The 16877-nt window shown below is 36.0% G+C and overlaps 1 long non-coding RNA gene across 4 annotated transcripts; it reads right to left on the bottom strand.

The window, feature by feature from the left end:
* Window positions 1-3894: 3894 nt before the first annotated feature.
* LOC149785340 (uncharacterized) lies at window positions 3895-15341 on the bottom strand. 4 transcript variants are annotated; one of them, XR_016425388.1, is made up of 4 exons: window positions 14376-15341; window positions 6954-7667; window positions 5471-5600; window positions 3895-4058 (listed from the first exon to the last, which is right to left on the bottom strand). It is a non-coding gene; the product is annotated as an uncharacterized LOC149785340 (long non-coding RNA). The 4 variants fall into 4 exon arrangements; XR_016425387.1 differs by lacking the exon at window positions 5471-5600; XR_016425389.1 differs by lacking the exon at window positions 6954-7667.
* Window positions 15342-16877: the final 1536 nt, after the last annotated feature.

The raw sequence follows: 16877 nt of genomic DNA, 5'->3' as shown, positions 1-16877 counted from the left end.
GCGGAATCCATTTTTGGTAGCATAAATGTTTTACAATATTTATATAAACCAAGCGTGAGATTCTCATGTACTTCTACTGATTTTCTCCAAGACAAAATCCTGCTTCGGCAGTATAAATTGTTTTAAATAATTATATTCAACAGGCTAGAGAATTTTATGTAGCTTTTTATATGTTGAATACCAGAGCACATCACACATCAAACACCAAATATTACATATTACAAACAATATATTACATTTTACTTATTACATACCATATATTACCTATCCCATGCAATATATTATATATTATTTATTACATACAATATATGACATATCATATATTACATACCATATTGCATAAAATGTTACGATTCCATTATTACAAATGGAACTATATAACACTTATTACATACCATATATTACACATTACTTATTAACACTGAAATACATGTCAAATATTACTTACCATATATTACATATCGCGTATTACATATCATATATTCCATATTACTTCTTACATACCATATGTTACAGATCACATATTACAATATATTCCATGTTACTTATTAAATACCATATCAAAACAGATATATCATACATATTACTTATTACATATAATATATTTTTTATTAAATATTAATACCATATATTAGATATGAAATATTACATACCACATATTACATAGCCAGCAGCTTGAGGTTGACTTCTGTGTTTCAGTGCGTTCAGGTAAGTAATTTGCTTTTAAATGAGAACAATACACCATCATCATTTTAATTTTGTTTCGTTGAGTAGAAAATATCAATTGTTCTTTTGTATTAGTTCAGGATATTTTACTTTAGTGTACATTGTTACTAACAGATGTATAAGTTCACCATTTTACTTCTTAGCTAAATATATAACCCTCATTGTAAAAGTTAGTAGAAGAAGTAGTAGTGGTAGACGCAGCAGCACTAGTAGTAGTAGTAGTAGTAGTAGTAGTAGTAGATGTGGTAAACTACAATATCTATTTTAGAGAGTCAGAGATATAGATGAACAAACATCATATATAGCGATGGGTCGAAATCACTTATTCTGAAACTAGTCACAGATAACAGACACCTATAGTAACGATATCATATCCAATAGACCAATCGATATTTCTCCGAAGGTATTTACGAAGAAGGCCCCTTCGCATATGGTCAAAAATCAATCGGGGGTTTAAGGAAAGAAAAATATAAGTTTTGCTTAGAAAGTCGGTAATTCAGATTCGTCATTAAAAATTATCTAAGCGCCAAAATATGCAAAAATTTGAAACTTGTATACAAAACATAAATAAAATCTGCGTTATTTCTGAGTGTAATTGTCGAAATTCCTTCCAAACGGAGACCGTCTAACTCTGACGACTTCTAATCTGTTGAGGTCTTCATCTCGTAAAAAGCAACGGAGCTTTGTTTATGGGCTTATTTGCCACATCCTAAAAATCTCTACGTTTAAAATGATTAGATTTTTAATCTTGCATATGTACATTTATGTCCATGAGTTTGTTTTACTGAAATTAAATATAGTTAAATACAAGAAAAATGTAATATCTCGACCAAGTGACATTAATTTTTAATATTTTCCTTCGCTTCCTGTAAATAACTTTTTATTCACATTGCAAAATGCACCAAGTTTTCATGTTCGACGAAGAAGCATGTAAAGTAAGATTTTAATCAATTTCTGTGAAAAAAACATTTTCGTGGATTATAAATTTTCGTAGACTTTGTGACTGCTAAAACTACGAAGTAAAAAAGCATACTGAAGATTTAAACAATTTATAACCACGAAAATAAAATAAATCAACTATATATATATATATATATATATATATATATATATATATATATATATATATATATATATATATATATATATATATATATATATATATATATATATATATATATAAAGAATACAAGTCGTATGGCGAATAACAGTCCTTTCAAGTGCACTGGATCCAGCATGGGATCACGTGTGCCATGGATTGATTAAGATAAATGCAATAAACTAACCGTTTTTCTGTTGTATTTGATTGTCTTGTCTAAGTTTTGTATTTGCCTTTGAAAAAGATTCGGGCTAGTTAGATACTAGTTTTGCACTGTTCGTTGTTATATATATATATATATATATATATATATATATATATATATATATATATATATATATATATATATATATATATATATATATATATATATATATATATATATATATATATATATATATATATATATATATAAATTTCTTGGAGACTTTAATCCACAACATCCATCAAATTGTGTTATTATTTTTTGCTCTTCATTAAACAGAGCTAAATCCTTTGGTGCTCAAAATTATCCTCTTTTGAGATAATCATCAAAAATTGGAAATGACTCCAAATCAATCGTCTTATTTTGTCCACGAGAACCTGAGAAATAATTGCTATAACTCTAGCTTGTATCTGCTGAAGCTAAGGCGAAGTTACTTATGGCCAGACTGGGTGGGAGCTCTGTAAACCCCCTTCCAGGCTTAAAAAAAAACGTGCACACATAAACACATATACACACACAAAGCAGTCGCTTGTCATTAGAAATTTGACCATCGTTATATTCTTACGCGCGATTACTGGGTATTGCGCAAACTTTGAATAAATAAACACAGAGACTTTTGCTCTCGTGCCCATTCGAGGAAAGTCAGGATCCTTTTTAAATCTGGGACACCCTCCTCCAACACTTGACCTGATCCGGACCTGTCACTGGTAGTTACTTAGCTTCCTGCAATGTACATGTCCTCTGTCTGATTTGTGCGGTATTCCGAACTCGTGGTTACGGATATATCTGTCTTCGTGGAATGACCCGTTTCTATTTCCGTGTTCGATCCAGATGCATAGTGAGTCAGTCTATAACTTCGATGACAAGGATGCAGCTGTAGTTGGAGGTCCTCCGTTGTTACCAGACAAGTTACCGTCATGCTCAGATCTATGAACCAAATCTACACAACTTTATTATCTTTCAAATTTCCTTTCCACAAAGAAATCCAAACAGAATTTTAAATTTGACAACTCGCTAATATCCTAAATCTTACAGAAACATGCTCCAAAAATCTGAGAAAAATATTCTCAGTTGTTTGCTTCCTACTCACATTGATATTACGGGAAAAGGAAGGACAGATGAAACAGCGAAAGATGTCCTGAAATCACCCTTCCCTAAATAGGAGATCACAGAGAGTAACATCGACTATTACATAAATTGTCATATTCTATATACTTGGCAGACGTGCATGAATACCTTCTGAAGGGTGAACCTCGAATAGAGTATATATTCTGCAAGTGCCCAACATCTTTTGTCGAGTGTATCTACAACCATCTTGTGACCCCGAAGTTTATCATGCCATCTCATTTAATAAGCATTATTTTGCCCTTAAATTAAATAGTGAACGTTTTGTAAGATATATATATATATATATATATATATATATATATATATATATATATATATATATATATATATATATATATATATATATATATAACATTTTTTTATTTATGTCAGACTCTGAACTAAACATCGTTTGCAAAACTTGATTGAAACCCGATGTACTGTGCCATTTAACCAGTTTCAGCTGATTAAAAACAACGACGATTTAACAATTATAAAAAATAAATCCAAATATCACTATTGCTTCAGACGTTTCCTGTGATGAAGGATAAATAAATATTAACACCATTTGGAAAATTGCTACCTACTAAAAGTATTAATGAAGAAATCAATATCTTTTTTGTTGCAGGATACACGGACATTTAATGATGTAATAATGTTTACTGTTTCCATATAACATTTTAACGTCTTAAGGAATTACATGGCATCACATTTATATATTGTGAAAGGCACATCTAGAATATATCAAGCTGTAATGAATATTTAGACGTAACATTTATTCAATATCAAAATTCTTTCTCTGATTTACATGCAAATTTATACTGTCCGACTGTGTTAATAGCGGCATCCCTCTCTATTGCACCAAGGCGGCAAAACACTCTATCCCCTATCGACAATGATATACTCTGCCTTCGAAGTGAGCTGAAATGAAAAAGCTCTATGCAGAATCGTTAACTAGACTGCACAAAGATAACTGCAATGTCCTTCTCATATGAACCAGTGATGCAACTTTAAAACAGACAATATAGGGAGTTTTGTTGCAGCAGCAGTAAGGGGGCAGGGGCCAGTTTTTATGTACAATTTCAATGCCGCAATCAGCGACCTAGTATAAAAAAGTCATACAAAAATCAAAGACACAAGTGAGATCATAAAGGTCCATACTTATAGATACCTATATTAAAACAAAGCATAATAATATTATCCTCTTGACCAGAGAAGTCAATGGCAGTTCATAGCAGAAGTTTATGCACCCCAACCCCTAATTTCTACCGGCAATTTTCATGTCCGAAGGTCATTTTTGACACCGGGTGATGCTCACAATACAAACACAAACCCCTTTCTTAAATGAGAGTTCTGCAAAACAGTGTGTACTAAACAGGGTGATGCAATTGAAAATAGTTGTAATCCAAGCCGTTTTTGAGATATTCTACTTGCCCCAAACCCATGTGTTTACTGTTATGGGAAGCTAGCTCTTCTTCCTAGCCGACTATTGGTATTTCACTATCAACATGCTGCAGAGTAGCTATGGAAGGTGTACATACCTGATACCAATTTCAAGAACAACACACACCCGAAACACCTAGTTCACAAATATATCCATATCTTTAAATAGTAAACAATAATAGCTGAAAAGGTCACACCATAGCCTTAAGTTAAAAAATTTGCCAGAGGCCAATTCACGAAACTGGACCCTGCCACCTAAGCAATTTACTTACGTGCAAACTATGCTGCTATTTTTCACATAGGGACATACCACCGCTCCAGAGTTGTGGTCAGTGGTGGACTTTAAAAGATCATGACCTAACAGAAACTAACTTGAGTGGGTTAAATCCGAATCGATATTATTAATTATTCTTAAATCTTTATTCAAAACCGTAAAAAAATACAACAGTAATAAATAATTATGAACGATGTACATTTCTATGATATTGTAAATTAATACCTAACCCGTTTCGTCTCCATTTACAACGTATGGAGAAAAGAAAGTCGGGGGCACATTTTTCATTTGATTGGGGTTTTATTGTTCTATCTTGTGACGGAAAAGCTCGAGCACATTCCGATTCATGCCATTGTGGTTATTTTGAAGTGCTCGCGATCTAATGGTCGTTAGTAAACAATGAAATGATGACTCCACTAACGTCACAACGAGGTGATGGAAATTAAATTATCTCTCTATTTTTTTGCACGCAAAGGTTACAGGAATAACATTACAAACGAAAGATATTTCATTGAAAGTTGAAATGTTGTTGCATGTTATTTTCTGCAGACGTCGTTTATGCTGAGACACCGTTCTTAACATACATAGGCGGATATTCGACCATCACAAAACTTACCAATTTAAGAAAAATCACTACGATTACTGCCGAGTGTCGCATCGGAAAGAGACCAGGATGCTCCGAATGTTGTCAACAATGGTGAATAAAGATGCTTGGATGCTGTACTGTTAGGTGAACATAGAACGATCTGTGTAAAAAGGACGAATGTCATTTATTTTTCATGTTAGAATCAAATAAATGTCTCGAAGAGATGTGTGAGGCATGAACAGCGTTTGGGTGTGGCAAGTGGGCCCTGTGCTTCAGGCATAAGGTCGTCCTTATGAGTTTAAAAAACCCGTTGTTCACAAACAGGAATTTTTTTTATGAATAACGAAAAAACTATATTCGTGTGCCAAGTCGCGAAAGTTGATCTAGTCTAGACATAATCAGTGTTTGCAGTAGCATACCAATCGAGATACCGATACTCTGGCCCCTCGCGGTCATGGTCGGCCCTAGACCCCGCGTACTCTAACGCCGCCTCTGGTGTGAGGTGACACACTTTTACATAATCTGAGGCATGCGCGCTCGGGAATTGTTTAAAATTGTAACATTTCAACGGCTATTTAACAGTTGCAATATACGACTCTGTTATTAAAGTCCTTGCTTTCTACATTTTGGAAGGCGAACAAAAACAAATTCGTGATGGAATTCAAACAAAAATACCCGAATTTTAAGAAACTAAAGTATTTAATATGCCTACCATTGTAGTTTATAACCTGGGCACAAATTATTGGGTAGCCAGCAAAGCTTCATCTGTTTGACCGATCACAGCTCGCGTATGACAGATCGTATCTAACCTTCTATCTGTACATGTCGTTTTAAAATCTTGTCATATAATTTATGCTTGGCAATTAATCCTGTGTTGAACACATATTAAAGACAAGAAGTTCGTTAAGTGGACTACTGATCTCAGACTCCATTTGGTTACAGCTTTCTGTATTACTTCCTGTATAGATATGTTGTTTGCAAAGCTTGTATGATCTTTACGTCAGTTGAGAGAATGGGAATGATGGACTTGTGGGTGTGTACAAACAGACATCAAGTGGTGACTAGAAGTATACCGTATGTATCCATTCCCAAGATAATAGAGGAGATCAGATTGGTCAAGGTCTATGTTTATCAAGAGAAATTTTAACATATGTCAGCGTGGATGCAAAGTTACAAGTGGGACCAAGCATTTGATAGATCCATTTTCAAATTCGTTTTAAAACAACATCGTACATTGCAATACCTGAAATAAATGCACATTGGTTTGACACTGTGGTTGTTACAGAGTGAAATTCCCATCACACCCAATCGTAAGCTGTCCCATTTTGGACACACACACACACACACACACACACACACACACACCACGCACTATTTCAGCTTGTACCCGTTATGTCTTTGCACAACGGATAAATACAAAACTGGACTGTGCTTTTCTATTGTTTTGTTTTGCTTTTTTAACATCAGCTTAAATCTCGATGCATTCACCGTAATTGAATAATGTGTTGCATACTTGCATTTAGGTCTCTGGTAGTCTCCGGAACTGGAACATTGGGTCTCTGGTAGTCTCCGGAACTGGGACATCTGGTCTCTGGTAGTCTACGGAACTGGGATATTGGGTCTTTAGTAGTCTACGAAACTGGGATACTGGGTCTCTGGTAGTCTCCGGAACTGGGATACTAGGTCTCTGGTAGTCTCCGGAACAGGGACATTGGGTCTCTGGTAGTCTCCGGAACTGGGATACTGGGTCTCTGGTAGTCTCCGGAACTGGGATACTGGGTCCCTGGTAGTCTCCGGAACAGGGACATTGGGTCTCTGGTAGTCTCCGGTACTGGGATATTGGGTCTCTGGTAGTCTACGGAACTGGGATATTTGGTCTTTGGTAGTCTACGGAAATGGGATACTGGGTATCTGATAGTCTCCGAAACAGGGGTACTTGACTTGGCGCCATTGGCATAACGTTTTAGTAATCTTACAGTAATCCGCAAGCCTGACATACTACTACTACTGCTACTTCTACTGCTACTACTATTACTACTACTTCTTCTACTGGTATTATTACTTGTTGAAGATCTTCTTATTATTATTATTATCATTATTATTATTTATTGTTGTTGTTGTTGTTGTTGAAGTATTAGCAGCCCAGGTAGACCGTCTATCTCTCTGCGTGTACTTCTATCTCTCTGCGCGTACTTTATCATCCGGTCTAAAACCGACCTGATATGGACTAAAACAAACATAAAAAAAAAAATATTTTAGAGTAGAAAAAAGAAAATGACTATCAGTTAAAGTGCATACTCTAAAGATCTGAAATTATTTGAAGTGAGATATTTCATTGTCGCAATAAATACCAGCGATGACATTATCGGTCCTCTTATCAGTTTAGATAAGTACTACTTACGTACTATGTAAGGAGTAATGCAGGCTATACAAGCAGCTTGGCATTTGTTAGGCATTGTGCATCTTTCATCAGAATGTACAACCTTGGTTTGTCGACAAGTGGTTGTATTATGTCGTATAAAGTGGTGCTAAGTTTTATCAGTTTGCCCGTCTCTGTATAATTAACAAACATTTCTTTGTAAAACATCAAAAAGCAAACGCCAAGAATTCCCACTTCAGACATTTTATATCAATATTTACAATAAAATCACCTCCATATCGAGATGAACTCAAGTTCAAGCATTCTTGATGTGACAAGAACATGATTTATTTTATAATTCGTACTTTGGAATGCCATCTTAACGTGTCATGCGTTTTGCTTGATTTGTTGAAAATTAGCTAAACTATTGTCACAAATGTTACTTGAGAGTGAAAATCGCAAAAAATAAGACATGTCATTCCTTCACTGAGATTCCATTTTGAGAAATTTATTTGAAAATAAAGTAGGCATTTCTTTGAAGTAAACATCAGAAGGGATGACTGGGAATGTTAACAATACATAAAGACAGGACGGTTGACTGGGAATGTTAACAATGCATAAAAGACAGAATGGATGACTGGGAATGTTAACAATGCATCCAAGACAGAATGGATGACTGGGAATGTTAACAATGCATAAAAGACAGAATGAGAATGTTGACAATGCATCCAAGACAGAATGGGAATGTTAACAATGCATCCAAGACAGAATGGGAATGTTAACAATGCATCCAAGACAGAATGGATGACTGGGAATGTTAACAATGCATAAAAGACAGAATGGGAATGTTAACAATGCATAAAAGACAGAATGGATGACTGGGAATGTTAACAATGCATAAAAGACAGAATGGGAATGTTAACAATGCATAAAAGACAGAATCGGAATGTTAACAATGCATAAAAGACAGAATGGGAATGTTAACAATGCATCCAAGACAGAATGGGAATGTTAACAATGCATCCAAGACAGAATGGATGACTGGGAATGTTAACAATGCATAAAAGACAGAATGAGAATGTTAACAATGCATCCAAGACAGAATGGGAATGTTAACAATGCATCCAAGACAGAATGGGAATGTTAACAATGCATCCAAGACAGAATGGATGACTGGGAATGTTAACAATGCATCCAAGACAGAATGGATGACTGGGAATGTTAACAATGCATAAAAGACAGAATGGGAATGTTAACAATGCATAAAAGACAGACTGGGAATGTTAACAATGCATCCAAGACAGAATGGATGACTGGGAATGTTAACAATGCATAAAAGACAGAATGGGAATGTTAACAATGCATCCAAGACAGAATGGGAATGTTAACAATGCATCCAAGACAGAATGGATGACTGGGAATGTTAACAATGCATAAAAGACAGAATGAGAATGTTAACAATGCATCCAAGACAGAATGGGAATGTTAACAATGCATCCAAGACAGAATGGGAATGTTAACAATGCATCCAAGACAGAATGGATGACTGGGAATGTTAACAATGCATAAAAGACAGAATGGATGACTGGGAATGTTAACAATGCATCCAAGACAGAATGGATGACTGGGAATGTTAACAATGCATAAAAGACAGAATGAGAATGTTGACAATGCATCCAAGACAGAATGGGAATGTTAACAATGCATCCAAGACAGAATGGGAATGTTAACAATGCATCCAAGACAGAATGGATGACTGGGAATGTTAACAATGCATAAAAGACAGAATGGGAATGTTAACAATGCATAAAAGACAGAATGGATGACTGGGAATGTTAACAATGCATAAAAGACAGAATGGGAATGTTAACAATGCATAAAAGACAGAATGGGAATGTTAACAATGCATAAAAGACAGAATGGGAATGTTAACAATGCATCCAAGACAGAATGGGAATGTTAACAATGCATCCAAGACAGAATGGATGACTGGGAATGTTAACAATGCATAAAAGACAGAATGAGAATGTTAACAATGCATCCAAGACAGAATGGGAATGTTAACAATGCATCCAAGACAGAATGGGAATGTTAACAATGCATCCAAGACAGAATGGATGACTGGGAATGTTAACAATGCATAAAAGACAGAATGGGAATGTTAACAATGCATAAAAGACAGAATGGATGACTGGGAATGTTAACAATGCATAAAAGACAGAATGGGAATGTTAACAATGCATAAAAGACAGAATGGGAATGTTAACAATGCATAAAAGACAGAATGGGAATGTTAACAATGCATCCAAGACAGAATGGGAATGTTAACAATGCATCCAAGACAGAATGGATGACTGGGAATGTTAACAATGCATAAAAGACAGAATGAGAATGTTAACAATGCATCCAAGACAGAATGGGAATGTTAACAATGCATCCAAGACAGAATGGGAATGTTAACAATGCATCCAAGACAGAATGGATGACTGGGAATGTTAACAATGCATAAAAGACAGAATGGATGACTGGGAATGTTAACAATGCATAAAAGACAGAATGGGAATGTTAACAATGCATAAAAGACAGAATGGGAATGTTAACAATGCATCCAAGACAGAATGGATGACTGGGAATGTTAACAATGCATAAAAGACAGAATGGATGACTGGGAATGTTAACAATGCATCCAAGACAGAATGGGAATGTTAACAATGCATCCAAGACAGAATGGGAATGTTAACAATGCATCCAAGACAGAATGGGAATGTTAACAATGCATCCAAGACAGAATGGATGACTGGGAATGTTAACAATGCATAAAAGACAGAATGGGAATGTTAACAATGCATAAAAGACAGAATGGGAATGTTAACAATGCATAAAAGACAGAATGGGAATGTTAATAATGCATCCAAGACAGAATGGATGACTGGGAATGTTAACAATGCATAAAAGACAGAATGGATGACTGGGAATGTTAACAATGCATCCAAGACAGAATGGGAATGTTAACAATGCATCCAAGACAGAATGGGAATGTTAACAATGCATCCAAGACAGAATGGGAATGTTAACAATGCATCCAAGACAGAATGGATGACTGGGAATGTTAACAATGCATCCAAGACAGAATGGATGACTGGGAATGTTAACAATGCATAAAAGACAGAATGGGAATGTTAACAATGCATAAAAGACAGAATGGGAATGTTAACAATGCATCCAAGACAGAATGGATGACTGGGAATGTTAACAATGCATAAAAGACAGAATGGATGACTGGGAATGTTAACAATGCATCCAAGACAGAATGGGAATGTTAACAATGCATCCAAGACAGAATGGATGACTGGGAATGTTAACAATGCATAAAAGACAGAATGAGAATGTTAACAATGCATCCAAGACAGAATGGGAATGTTAACAATGCATCCAAGACAGAATGGGAATGTTAACAATGCATCCAAGACAGAATGGATGACTGGGAATGTTAACAATGCATAAAAGACAGAATGGATGACTGGGAATGTTAACAATGCATAAAAGACAGAATGGGAATGTTAACAATGCATAAAAGACAGAATGGGAATGTTAACAATGCATCCAAGACAGAATGGATGACTGGGAATGTTAACAATGCATAAAAGACAGAATGGATGACTGGGAATGTTAACAATGCATCCAAGACAGAATGGGAATGTTAACAATGCATCCAAGACAGAATGGGAATGTTAACAATGCATCCAAGACAGAATGGGAATGTTAACAATGCATCCAAGACAGAATGGATGACTGGGAATGTTAACAATGCATCCAAGACAGAATGGATGACTGGGAATGTTAACAATGCATAAAAGACAGAATTGGAATGTTAACAATGCATAAAAGACAGAATGGGAATGTTAACAATGCATCCAAGACAGAATGGATGACTGGGAATGTTAACAATGCATAAAAGACAGAATGGATGACTGGGAATGTTAACAATGCATCCAAGACAGAATGGGAATGTTAACAATGCATAAAAGACAGAATGGGAATGTTAACAATGCATAAAAGACAGAATGGAAATGTTAACAATGCATACACGATAGAACGGATGACTGGGAATGTTAACAATGCATAAAAGACAGAATGGGAATTTTAACAATGCATCAAATCCGAACGGATGACTGGGGATGTTAACAATGCATAAAAATGCATAAAAGACAGAATGGGAATGTTAACAATGCATAAAAGCAGAACGGATGATGGGAATGTTAACAATGCATAAAAGACCGAATGGGAATGTTAACAATGAATAAAAGACAGAATGGGAATGTTAACAATGCATAAAAGACAGAACGGATGACTGGGAATGTTAACAATGCATAAAAGACATAAAACAATTTGCTTTAAAAAAGACATTCTTTTCTAAGATGTCAGAGTAGTGGTCATATTGTTGATTGATGAAGGCCATAAATTAATTTTGTTTTCATATATTTAAATTGTTTCTAAAACCTACTTCAGAAGCTTTTATCATCGTCTACCCCTTGGAGTCAAATTTAAAGTCACAGGAGTTGTCACATCTTCGAGTGACATCCAGTACGATCTTAGACGCATAGTACGTGCGTCAGTAATTACTTTGATCAGCCACTACAGCTGAGGCTTCAGTTGCATTGCACACTGTCCACTTATCTAATTTCTATACTAGTTTTCGTGTACAATTCGCAGTTGACCTTGGGAGTAACCCTCACGACATACGATGCATTGTCATTAATATAAAAGTTTACCACAGGATAAACCATATTCTCTCTTTACCTGCTTCTGAAGTGAGTGATTATTGCTCATGCGGATACATCTCTTGACCGTGTTTTATGATTTGATATACAACACTATGTGTATAACATGCACAAAAAACATTACCTAAGCCCTGTGAAATATAGATCATATCAACCTGTCTTCACGGATTTTGTTGTAATAGAGATGTACGCAGTCATCAAGTGTAATGATTCTAGCACGAACAATTAAAGCACAAAATTCAGCTAAAGTCAACCTCGTGAAATATGGATCACAGTGATCTGCATTGTGATGAGATTGTAGTCCTTACTCAAGATGCCTCCGCTCACAAAGCTTCGTTACTCCAGGTATACGTATGCAAAGAAAGTATGTGGTCATGAACGAAATGCAAATCTTAACCGAAGCGGAGAAAATATAAAATATTTGTCGCAGTGACCTTCTTGTTGTAAACGTGAGGCACTAATATCAATTTCACAACAATGATTGAGGAAAAAAACACGATTAAAAATGCAAAATCTGAATTCACTCAAAAAGTGTCTATAATATAGGAAGAAGAAATGTTGAGATGCAGTGAGGTGTGTGTGTTTTTATGTGCGGGCGCTAAAACCAATACGATGCCAACGCTGCGATTACTGAAATAGTTCTCTACTTCGTTGTGGCGAGCTTAAATCAAGATTTTTTAAAAATGTTTACTGGCAATATCTTGAGGATTAAGTGTACTACATTTTCAAATTTGCTGACGTATGTCTATGAGTATACTTCTCAGCTGTCGTTTCAAAGGACACACACTATCCGAAAACATTATTTCTTGTGAAATCATAGGGCAAAGCATACCCTTACTGTGGTGTCAAAGGTACCGACTGTATAGTGTGGATTCTGCAGCGCGAAATTTTTACGTTGAACCAGTCAGATACATCAGTAATTGGGGCGGATCCAGATATATCGTTTAAGTGTAGTATAAACAAACAAGCAGGCGAAGGGTATGCGGGAGAGAACCACTGATGCGGGTCCAGGGAGCGAAGCCCCCGGATGCTACTGCATTTTATGTGCTTTTAGGCATTTGCCACCCCCACCCCCATTTCAACTCTAAACGTGCGTTGGCCTACATCCGTCAAACTTAATAGCAGACCACTACATGTTTGCCCCTTCCCCCCAAAAAAAATCTGCGGTCGCCTCTGTTTTGCGAGCATGATTGTAACTATCGAACTATAAAGAAAACTTACTTCTGATGTTTCGCGCTCATTTATTTTATACCAATGTTATTTGTTTGTATTAACAAAAAATTTCGGGTGAGGGGCCAGTTCCATCTCGTCCCCTTGGATTCGCCCCTGTAGCAGACCTTTTGACTTGTCACTGGAATGACTTCGATTGAACATTTTTATTCCTCCAAATTCTTCTCTACTGAGATTTCATTGTCTCCTTGAAATTTGTTGAATCTATCAGAAACGTCATAACTTTGCACCCTGATAATGTTGTATATTTCTGCAAACGTGTATCAGATATTTGGGATACGTGTATCAGATTTTTGGAATGCCCCGTTCCTTCAGTTTTGAACCAAACTGAAGATACATTTCTCCCAAAGGAGCTACATCGAACAAAATACACACACACACACACACAAAAAAAAAAAAAAAAAAAAAAAAAAACGCAATTGATCTTTTGATGAATTCCCCGTGTTTTTCAGTCGAACGATCTTAAAAGCATCCGGTTAATGAAGAAAAAAGAAAGAATTTCTTTAAATTATATTTGATAATAATGCAAAGATATCCGAATATTCTCAAGGTATGAAGTACTTACAGAGTGAAATTCCATCGCAAAAATACGAAAAAAGCTGACGATTGAAGTGCCTAGACTCCACAAGGGTATTCCATCAGCTGAACACTGAAGTAGGGCGCTCATTTTTCTTCATCAAGACACGAACGCCATTTGTGCAATATGCATATGTAGGGAACCGATAACTGAATCTTTTGACAGTGATTGGTTGCTGTGGGGTGGGGTCAAGCAAAATACTTGTATCTTCCATCCAGAGATAATTTTTTAAAACTAATATGATGGACAGAATTAGCTTTATAACTCTAAATTCAAAATATTCGGGAGATGGAATGTGTTCCTCACCTACCCCTGCCACAAAAAGCAGCCCTTTTCTCAACGCACCTTCCGAAAATGAATGGTCGGTCCCAAAGTAAAAGCGAATCATTGGTTGGCTAGTCTAATCAAACAATATTTCCATCGGTGATAATCAGTGATGCAAGTAAGCCGGTACGGTCAGGTGCGATGTACCCTTAAGATATTTATTGCCGGTACGGTCAAATACGATGTACCCCTATGATATTTATTGCCGGGACGTTCAGGTACTACGTACCCGTAATATATTTATTGCCGGTACGGCCCTACCGGAAAGACGGGGTAGGGAGGTCGATACCGTACCGATAGGAGTTAAAATCTATTTGCAACACTGGCGATGAAACACCTTGTATATCCCACTAAGTAATATTTGTCCTCACTAGCATAAATGTTCCAAGCATTATTTTCCAAAAACACGTATACAAGACTGACACCATTGTTCTTATTTTTCACACATTTCGTATGAACATATTTCATGGATATCCATTTGTCCTCAGATTTTACTAGATGTTGCCACATGGTCAAATTAAGGTGGTGGGCACATGGGGGCATGTTCCCCGAATCCCCTAGCTATCCCCCGGTTGCCGTGAATTAAATTACTTGTGTTTAAGTACACCATATATAGGTCTAAGCCATATATAACGCTCGATCTAATACAGATATAATAATTATACACATATAAAGGACAGTTAAGGACTGCTTTCAGGATGTATATGTATATTCATAAGGGTCCACCTATCTTAAGTGCCCTGGGCGATCAAAGCCATAATTCGGCCCTGTTTTCGCCATAATAAAATTATTTTATTCGAGTGATTTTCTTAATCATGCTGACCACAATTTTCAGTATTTTATTGCTAAAGGAAACATATTCGATTCATTGGCTAGTTCAGATAGAACACATTTTGAAAGTCTTCTGTAAAATTGAATTGAAGATTTAAAAACAAAACATGTTGCATCATTTACTGGTAACACTTTGCATGATAGATTTCAATCGCCGCTGGAAAAGTAAACTCATCTTCAATTCGGTATTTATTCTATACATAATGTCATCCTTGTCGAAAAAGTTGACATCAGTAGCATCAAGGTGGACTAAAGATATGTAGCCTGAAGGTAGACTAATGATAAGTAGCCTGAAGGTAGACTAATGATATGTAGCCTGAAGGTAGACTAATGATATGTAGCCTGAAAATAGACTAATGATATATAGACTGAAGGTAGACTAACGTTATGTAGCCTGAAGGTAAACTAATGATATTTAGCCTGAAGGTAGACTATTGATATGTAGCCTGACTGTAGATTAACGATATGTAGCCTGAAGGTAGACTAATGATATGTAGCCTGAAGGTAGACTAACGTTATGTAGCCTGAGGGTAAACTAATGATATTTAGCCTGAAGGTAGACTACTTATATGTAGCCTGAAGGTAGACTAATGACATGTAACCTGAAGGTAAACTAATTATATGAAGCCTGAAGATAGACTAACGATATGTAGCCAGACGGTAGTCTAATGATATGTAGCCTGAAGGTAGACTAACGATATTTAGCCTGAAGGTAGACTAATGATAAGTAGCCTGAAGGTAGACTAATGATATGTAGCCTGAAGGTAGACTAATGATATGTAGCCTGAAGGTAGACTAACGATATGTAACCTGAAGGTAGATTAACGATATGCAGCCTGAAGGTAGACTTACGATATGTAGTCTGAAGGTAGACTAATGATATGTAGCCTGAAGGTAAACTAATTATATGAAGCCTGAAGGTAGACTAATGATATGTAGCCTGAAGGTAGACTAACGATATGTAGCCTGAAGGTAGACTAACGATATGCAGCCTGATGATAGACTAACTATATGTAGCATGATGATAGACTAACGATATGTAGCCTGAAGGTAGACTACTATATGTAGCCTTAAGGTAGATTAATGAGATGTAGCCTGAAGGTAGACTAGAGATATGTATCCTGAGGTAGACTAACGATATGTAGCCTGAAGCTAGACTAATGATATGTAGCCTGAAGATAGACTAATGATATGTAGCCTGAAGGTAGACAAATTATATGTATCATGAAGGTAGACTAACGATATGTAGCCTGTGGGTAGACTAACGATATGTAGCCTGAAGGTAGACTAACGATAATTAGTTAATTTTGAAGCCTGAATGTAGACTAATGATAA

Source organism: Sinohyriopsis cumingii, chromosome 13, assembly GCF_028554795.1.
Source record: "Sinohyriopsis cumingii isolate HCF-2022 chromosome 13, ASM2855479v2, whole genome shotgun sequence".
Classification (NCBI taxonomy): domain Eukaryota; kingdom Metazoa; phylum Mollusca; class Bivalvia; order Unionida; family Unionidae; genus Sinohyriopsis; species Sinohyriopsis cumingii.
Note: the sequence above shows the minus strand (reverse complement) of the source record. Positions and strands in the feature narration are given on the sequence as shown.